The 6,988-nt window shown below is 48.0% G+C and overlaps 1 pseudogene; it reads left to right on the top strand.

Annotated features, from left to right (window-relative positions):
* Positions 1 to 209: 209 nt before the first annotated feature.
* Positions 210 to 327, top strand: LOC124607725 (annotated as a pseudogene).
* The last annotated feature ends 6,661 nt before the right edge of the window (positions 328 to 6,988 follow it).

Raw genomic sequence — 6,988 nt, 5'->3', positions numbered from 1 at the left:
GTCGCAGGTTCGAATCCTGCCTCAGGCACTGATGTGTGTGATGTCCTTAGGTTAGTTAGGTTTAAGTTGTTCCAAATTCTAGGGGACTGATGATCACAACAGTTGAGTCCCATAGTGCTCAGAGCCATTTGAACCATTTTTTTCCTTCTTTTGCTCGGTCGCACATATAACATGAAAATATAAATGAGGGACTTCATTAAGGAATAGGAGGCAACGGCCTTGCCGCAGTGGATACATCGGTTCCCGTGAGATCACCGAAGTTAAGCGCTGTCGGGCGTGGTCGGCACTTGGATGGGTGACTATTCCGGCCCCCATGCGCTGTTGCCATTTTTCGGGGTGCACTCAGCCTCGTGTTGCCAGTTGAGGAGCTACTCGACCGAAAAGTAGCGGCTTCGGTCAAGAATACCATCATAACGACCGGGAGAGCGGTGTGCTGAACCCACGTCCCTCCTATCCGCATCATCCTCTGAGGATGACAGGGCGGTCGGATGGTCCCGGTAGGCCACTCGTGGCCTGACGACGGAGTGCTTTTTTATTAAGGAGTACGATGTTATAACAAGCGGTAATGGTGAAACGAATAATGGGCATAAACTTCTTCGCGCAGTACAAAACAATAATGGACTGCATTCTTCCTCTTCTTGGCCGCGTTCCTCGCCGATACCCTTTTACCTCATGTTGCAACCAGACACATCTTCGCCATTTTTTTTTTTGCACTGTGAAAAGGAAATAACTCAAAGAAAACAAAATACATTTTTTAAAGTTTACAACGATAGCATCCAACGGCCACTCTTCACTAAAGAAATAATAAGTGCTCTCGAATAAAAAGAGCGAAAAAAGAAAATCTCCGTTTGTGGTTGAGTATAAATCAGTCCTCGCCAGCGCTTCCGCCTCCAGGCACGTCGTCTCGTAGAACTGAAGGATGTAACCGTTTCGTCATGGTCAGTGTATGGAGTTTCATCGTGTCTAACATCAACCTGGAACCTTCCAGCTGCGCGAGGCACCACGTAACGAACTTCCCAGGAAATCAGAAAAATTGTTGGTATATCGGCCTGCCACAATCACCGTATGCCGATAATGCAGGTGGTTCCAAAGTCCAGCATTTTCTTCGCTCCGCCACGAAGCAGATAATGCACCGCTTGGGCTCATATCCATGTCGCCGCGTTCGTCTTGGCTCGTGAGTAGTAAGATCTGCCCGGAAAAAGAACAAATGTAGGGTCAGTGGCTTGTTGTCCTACACGGAGAAGGAAGGATATCATTCTCGTCAATATGTGTCACACTTATGCAGAGAGGTCGCACATAAGACGGTGGGCGCCGTCGTCTCCAACCTGACGTAACGGGGAGTTCAGCATTCTGATGGCGTGTAGGCGGAATAGGGCGACTTGTTTACCGTTAATTGCCTGGTACCAAGTTGTTCGTGTTTCTGTTTTAAGGGCGGCCATATCACCGGCCATTGTGTGGTGCCGTGCTTCTACAGGGATGGGGGGAGATGGGGCACCTGCTCGTGAGTATTCGATAGCTATCGCGCGACTTCGGTGATCTGTTGACAGGGAGAAATGTCACAACGTGGCTATATTCAAGAAGAAAATCTCTGATATTTGATGAAATGGTTGGGAAGTGTTCTTCACCATAGCCGTTGCAATTCGAGAAGTTGGTGCCAGTCCATCTATCAAGGGACCCAACAGACTCGGCTTTTGTGTATTCCACGTTTTCAAAATCGCACTGAGATATAGGACCACCTTACGATCGTGAACGTGTATGAGCCCGAAGCTTCACCTACCAATGTGTAAGGTCAGGGCATCATATCGAATCTTAACGGGTAATCCCGTGCTGACGAAGTATCCAGATACTGGCAGTATGCGCCGAACGATCGTCTTCGGCATCGGAAAAATTTATTCGTAATGCGGGTATTTATGTAGGTGACTCGTTGAATCATGTCAAAGGTGTGCAAGCTTTTCGCTCTGTCAGCATTCCGGGTGATTTGCAGTAATTTCTTGAAGTTTATCTTCGCTGTGCGTCTCTCGCCATTTGCTAAGACGATCCCCAGACAGTTTATATTGTGTCGTATCTGGAAGGGTGCAACGCAGTCACCAGATAGTTCAGTACCAATATTCAGGACGAACGATTTGTCTACGTTCATATGGCTACCAGTAGCAGCACCGTATCTTTTCAGCCAGTCTAACGCAGCATTTGTCTCGTTGCCAGTCCGCGCTTCCAATAATAGCCCGTCTGAATACACCTTGGACTGAAAAGTGTGTCCCCGTGTCCTAAGTCATGTCAAGCGTTGGCGAAGGCCGCTGAGAAGTGGTTCAAGGGTCAGTTCAAAAATTGGAAATTTGTAGTAAGGTGTTATGGGACGAAACTACTGAGGTAGTCGGTCCCTACGTTTACACACAATCTAATTTAGACTGACTTTACGCTATGGACAACACACGCACACCTGCCCGAGGGAGGACTCGAACCTCCGACGGGGTGAGCCGCACGGATCGTGTCAAGGCGCCTCATAGCGCGCGGCTACCCCGCGCGGCAAGGGCCAGTGCATATTTGATCGTGCATAAGTGGCAACCTTGCGTATCGATCCTGTAATTGTAAGAAGCTCCACCAATCGGCCGCCTCGCTGTCTAGGGCGCCTTGTCACGGTCCGCGCGGCTCCTCCCGTCGGAGGTTTTAGACCTCCTTCGGGCATGGGTGTATGTGTTGTCCAAAGCATAAGTTACTTTAAGTTAGATTAAGTAGCGTGTAAGCTCAGGGACCGATGACCTAAGCAGTTTGGTCCCATAAGATATTACTACAAATTTACAATTTTTACCAATCGGCCATTAAGAAGCACTTTAGTGGTGCCTCGGTGTAGTGACCGCACCATCGTGGCGATCTAGGGCTGCGGGAACTTCACTTGTGTCAACACTTCTGTTGTGCAGGTACGGCTGACAGTGTCAAAGGCTCGGACGAAATCTGTGGATGTCAGAGCTCCCCGTAGTCGACTTATTTTCGCCAGTGCAATCGAACCGCGGTATTCGCCGATTGCCGTCCGAATTTTGTTATCGCCGCGTAGGGATGCTGGTCAAGTGACAGCACGCGATGCAATATTCTAATAAGCCTTGCCGGCATCAATCTGGCAAAAAACTCAAAATCACTGTGAGGAGTGTTAGTGCGTGGTAGTCTCTAAGTCGTGTGCCACCTGAAGGTTTTGATATTGGGATGGTCAGCACCCCTACAAAGGCAGGTGGATGTGGGACGTCGGGAGACATTACTGCAAGGCAGATTTCAGTCTAACAGGGAGCCACAAGTGTTGACATGTCCGATAGAACATCAAGTGTGTGCCGTATGGCCCCGGCGACTTATTGGCCGCCCCCTTGCATATAGCTTCTAACGCTTCGTCGTCATTAATTTCCTTCAATAGTACGGCCTCCGCCTCTTTATGGAGCGTGCCAAAGAGCTTGCATGTAACGTGTTGTAGGGCCATCCTGTCGTGTTCTTCTTCTTTATATAAACGGGTATAATGGTCAACGAAGGCATTTGCTATGTCGTTTTGTGTCGTCAGATGTGCGCCATCCTCTGTGTCAAAGGTATGTAATTGGACTCGGCGGCGCCACTTACGTTGATTAATGATGTTGTGCATCGATGGGAGTTCGCCCGCGACCCGATCGGATGTCCTCGCGCGGACAGCAGCTCCTTCCAGATGAGTACACATAACAGTAACGATCCTTGCTTTGGCTCGTTGTACCACCCCCTGTCGTTCAGGAAAGGAGGCCTGGTTGTACATTAGTGTAGTATCGTGAAACAGAAGTTTTAAGCCTGCCGTCCCCACTATGAGTGTTCGCGTCCCAACACCATCAATGCACGCCGTATCGCTGGTTTGGTACATTCCAAACATCAGTGTAAAGTCGTAGGGCGTTTCCGTCGCCGCCAGTCACAAGATTTCAGGATTTCTTCAATAATCTGGTGACACTCTGGAGCTTTAAGGCGGGCTACATTCAGTTTTCGTTGTTCGCAGCATCGTCACACCTCTGTCTCTGGAGAGCGATCTTGCAGATAGTACCGAATGGTCGGTAAAGGCTGCAGGCCATAGGTCTGCATCATGGATGTCACGCTGAAGGCGGCGCGTAATCTACGTCTACATCTACATCTACATACATACTCCGCAATCCACCATACGGTGCGTGGCGGAGGCTACCTCGTACCACAACTGGCATCTTCTCTTCCTGTTCCATTCCCAAACAGAACGAGGCAAAAATGACTGCCTACATGCCTCTGTACGAGCCGTAATCCCTCTTATCTTATCTTTGTGGTCTTTCCGCGAAATATAAGTTGGCGGCAGTAAAACTGTACTGCAGTCAGCCTCAAATGCTCGTTCTCTAAATTTCCTCAGTAGCGATTCGCGAAAATATCGCCTCCTTTCCCCCAGAGACTCCCACCCGAGTTCCTGAAGCATTTCCGCAACACTCGCGTGATGATCAAACCTACCAGTAACAATTCTAGCAGCCCGCCTCTGAATTGCTTCTATGTCCTCCCTCAATCCGCCCTAATAGGGATCCCAAACGCTCGAGCAGTGCTCAAGAATAGGTCGTATTAGTGTTTTATAAGCGGTCTCCTTTACAGATGAACCACATCTTCCCAAAATTCTACCAATGAACCGAAGACGACTATCCGCCTTCCCCACAACCGCCGTTACATGCTTTTCCCACTTCATATCACTCTGCAAAGTTACGCCCAAATATTTAATCGACGTGACTGTGTCAAGCGCTACACTGCTAATGGAGTATTCACACATTACGCGATCCTTTTTCCTAATCATCTGCATTAATTTACATTTATCTGTATTTAGAGTTAGCTGCCATTCCTTACACCAGTCACAAATCCTGTACAAGTCATCTTGTATCCTCCTACAGTCACTCAACGCCGACACCTTCCCGTACACCACAGCATCATCAGCAAACAGCCGCACATATCTATCCACGCTATCCAAAAGATTGTTTATGTAGTTAGAAAACAACAGCGGACCTACAACACTGGGGCACTCTAGATGATACCCCCACCTCCGATGAACACTAACCATCGAGGTCAACGTACAGGGTTCTACTACTTAAGAAGTCATGTAGATGCGATCTATGCCGCTGGTGGAGTGGCTAGTTAGATACATAAAACCGGTTCGGTCTCCATGGATATGTTCCCACGAATCTACCAAATAAAGATCTTGTACCAGTGTTCTCAATTATCGGCACGGCTTGTAACTTGGAAACTAATCCTTGGCTTCAGCACACAACACTAGTCGCCGTCGAGGATGTAATGAGTGTCCCGACCTAGAAAGAACGAGGCTATTTATGCTGCGGAGAAGCGTGTTCCGTTACTTCGTCTGTCTGTGCCTGACGGTGCCTAGACGTTGATAAGCCGCACTTCATGTACACAGCCATTCTGGTGAAAATGACAGGTAAGTGACGTCCGCCACTACGATGCCTTCCATAAGAATTATCGATTTGCCATTACCGGCTTCTGAAGCTGCTGAAACCAAGCTGTCGTAACCACAGAGGAACGGGAATTCGTCGACGTATTCTTCCTGTAAAAGAGTGATATCAGTATCTGCCGCAACCACCATATCTGCTAGAAAGGTCGTCTTGATCCGTGATCCTATTGTACAGGGCTATTACAAATGATTGAAGCGATTTCATAAATTCACTGTAGCTCCATTCATTGACATATGATCACGACACATTACAGATACGTAGAAAAACTCATAAGGTTTTTTCGACTGAAGCGGCACTTCAAGTTTCTGCCGCCAGAGCGCTCGAGAGCGCAATGAGACAAAATGGCGACAGGAGCCGAGAAAGCGTATGTCGTGCTTGAAATGCACTCACATCAGTCTGTCATAACAGTGCAACGACACTTCAGGACGTTCAACAAAGACCCACCAACTGCTAACTCCATTCGGCGATGGTATGCGCAGTTTAAAGCTTCTGGATGCCTCTGTAAGGGGAAATCAACGGGTCGGCCTGCAGTGAGCGAAGAAACGGTTGAACGCGTGCGGGCAAGTTTCACGCGTAGCCCGCGGAAGTCGACGAATAAAACAAGCAGGGAGCTAAACGTACCACAGCCGACGGTTTGGTAAATCTTACGGAAAAGGCTAAAGCAGAAGCCTTACCGTTTACAATTGCTACAAGCCCTGACACCCGATGACAAAGTCAAACGCTTCGAATTTTCGGCGCGGTTGCAACAGCTCATGGAAGAGGATGCGTTCAGTGCGAAACTTGTTTTCAGTGATGAAGTAACATTTTTTCTTAATGGTGAAGTGAACAGACACAATGTGCGAATCTGGGCGGTAGAGAATCCTCACGCATTCGTGCAGTAAATTCGCAATTGACCAAAAGTTAACGTGTTTTGTGCAATCTCACGGTTTAAAGTTTATGGCCCCTTTTTCTTCTGCAAAAAAAACGTTACAGGACACGTGTATCTGGACATGCTGGAAAATTGGCTCATGCCACAACTGGAGACCGACAGCGCCGACTTCATCTTTCAGCAGGATGGTGCTCCACCGCACTTCCATCATGATGTTCGGCATTTCTTTAACAGGAGATTGGAAAACCGATGGATCGGTCGTGGTGGAGATCATGATCAGCAATTCATGTCATGGCCTCCACGTTCTCCCGATTTAACCCCATGCGATTTCTTTCTGTGGGGTTATGTGAAAGATTCAGTGTTTAAACCTCCTCTACCAAGATACGTGCCAGAACTGTGAGCTCGCATCAACGATGCTTTCGAACTCATCGATGGGGACATGCTGCGCCGAGTGTGGGAGGAACTTGATTATCGGCTTGATGTCTGCCGAATCACTAAAGGGGCACATATCGAACATTTGTGACTGCCTAAAAAAGCTTTTTGAGTTTTTGTATGTGTGTGCAAAGCATTGTGAAAATATCTCAAATAATAAAGTTATTGTAGAGCTGCGAAATCGCTTCAATCATTTGTAATAACCCCGTATTAGTATTAACCGATGCGA

This window comes from Schistocerca americana, chromosome 3, assembly GCF_021461395.2.
Source record: "Schistocerca americana isolate TAMUIC-IGC-003095 chromosome 3, iqSchAmer2.1, whole genome shotgun sequence".
Taxonomy (NCBI): domain Eukaryota; kingdom Metazoa; phylum Arthropoda; class Insecta; order Orthoptera; family Acrididae; genus Schistocerca; species Schistocerca americana.
The sequence above is the reverse complement of the archived record's forward strand: the minus strand, read 5'-3'. Positions and strand labels throughout refer to the sequence as shown.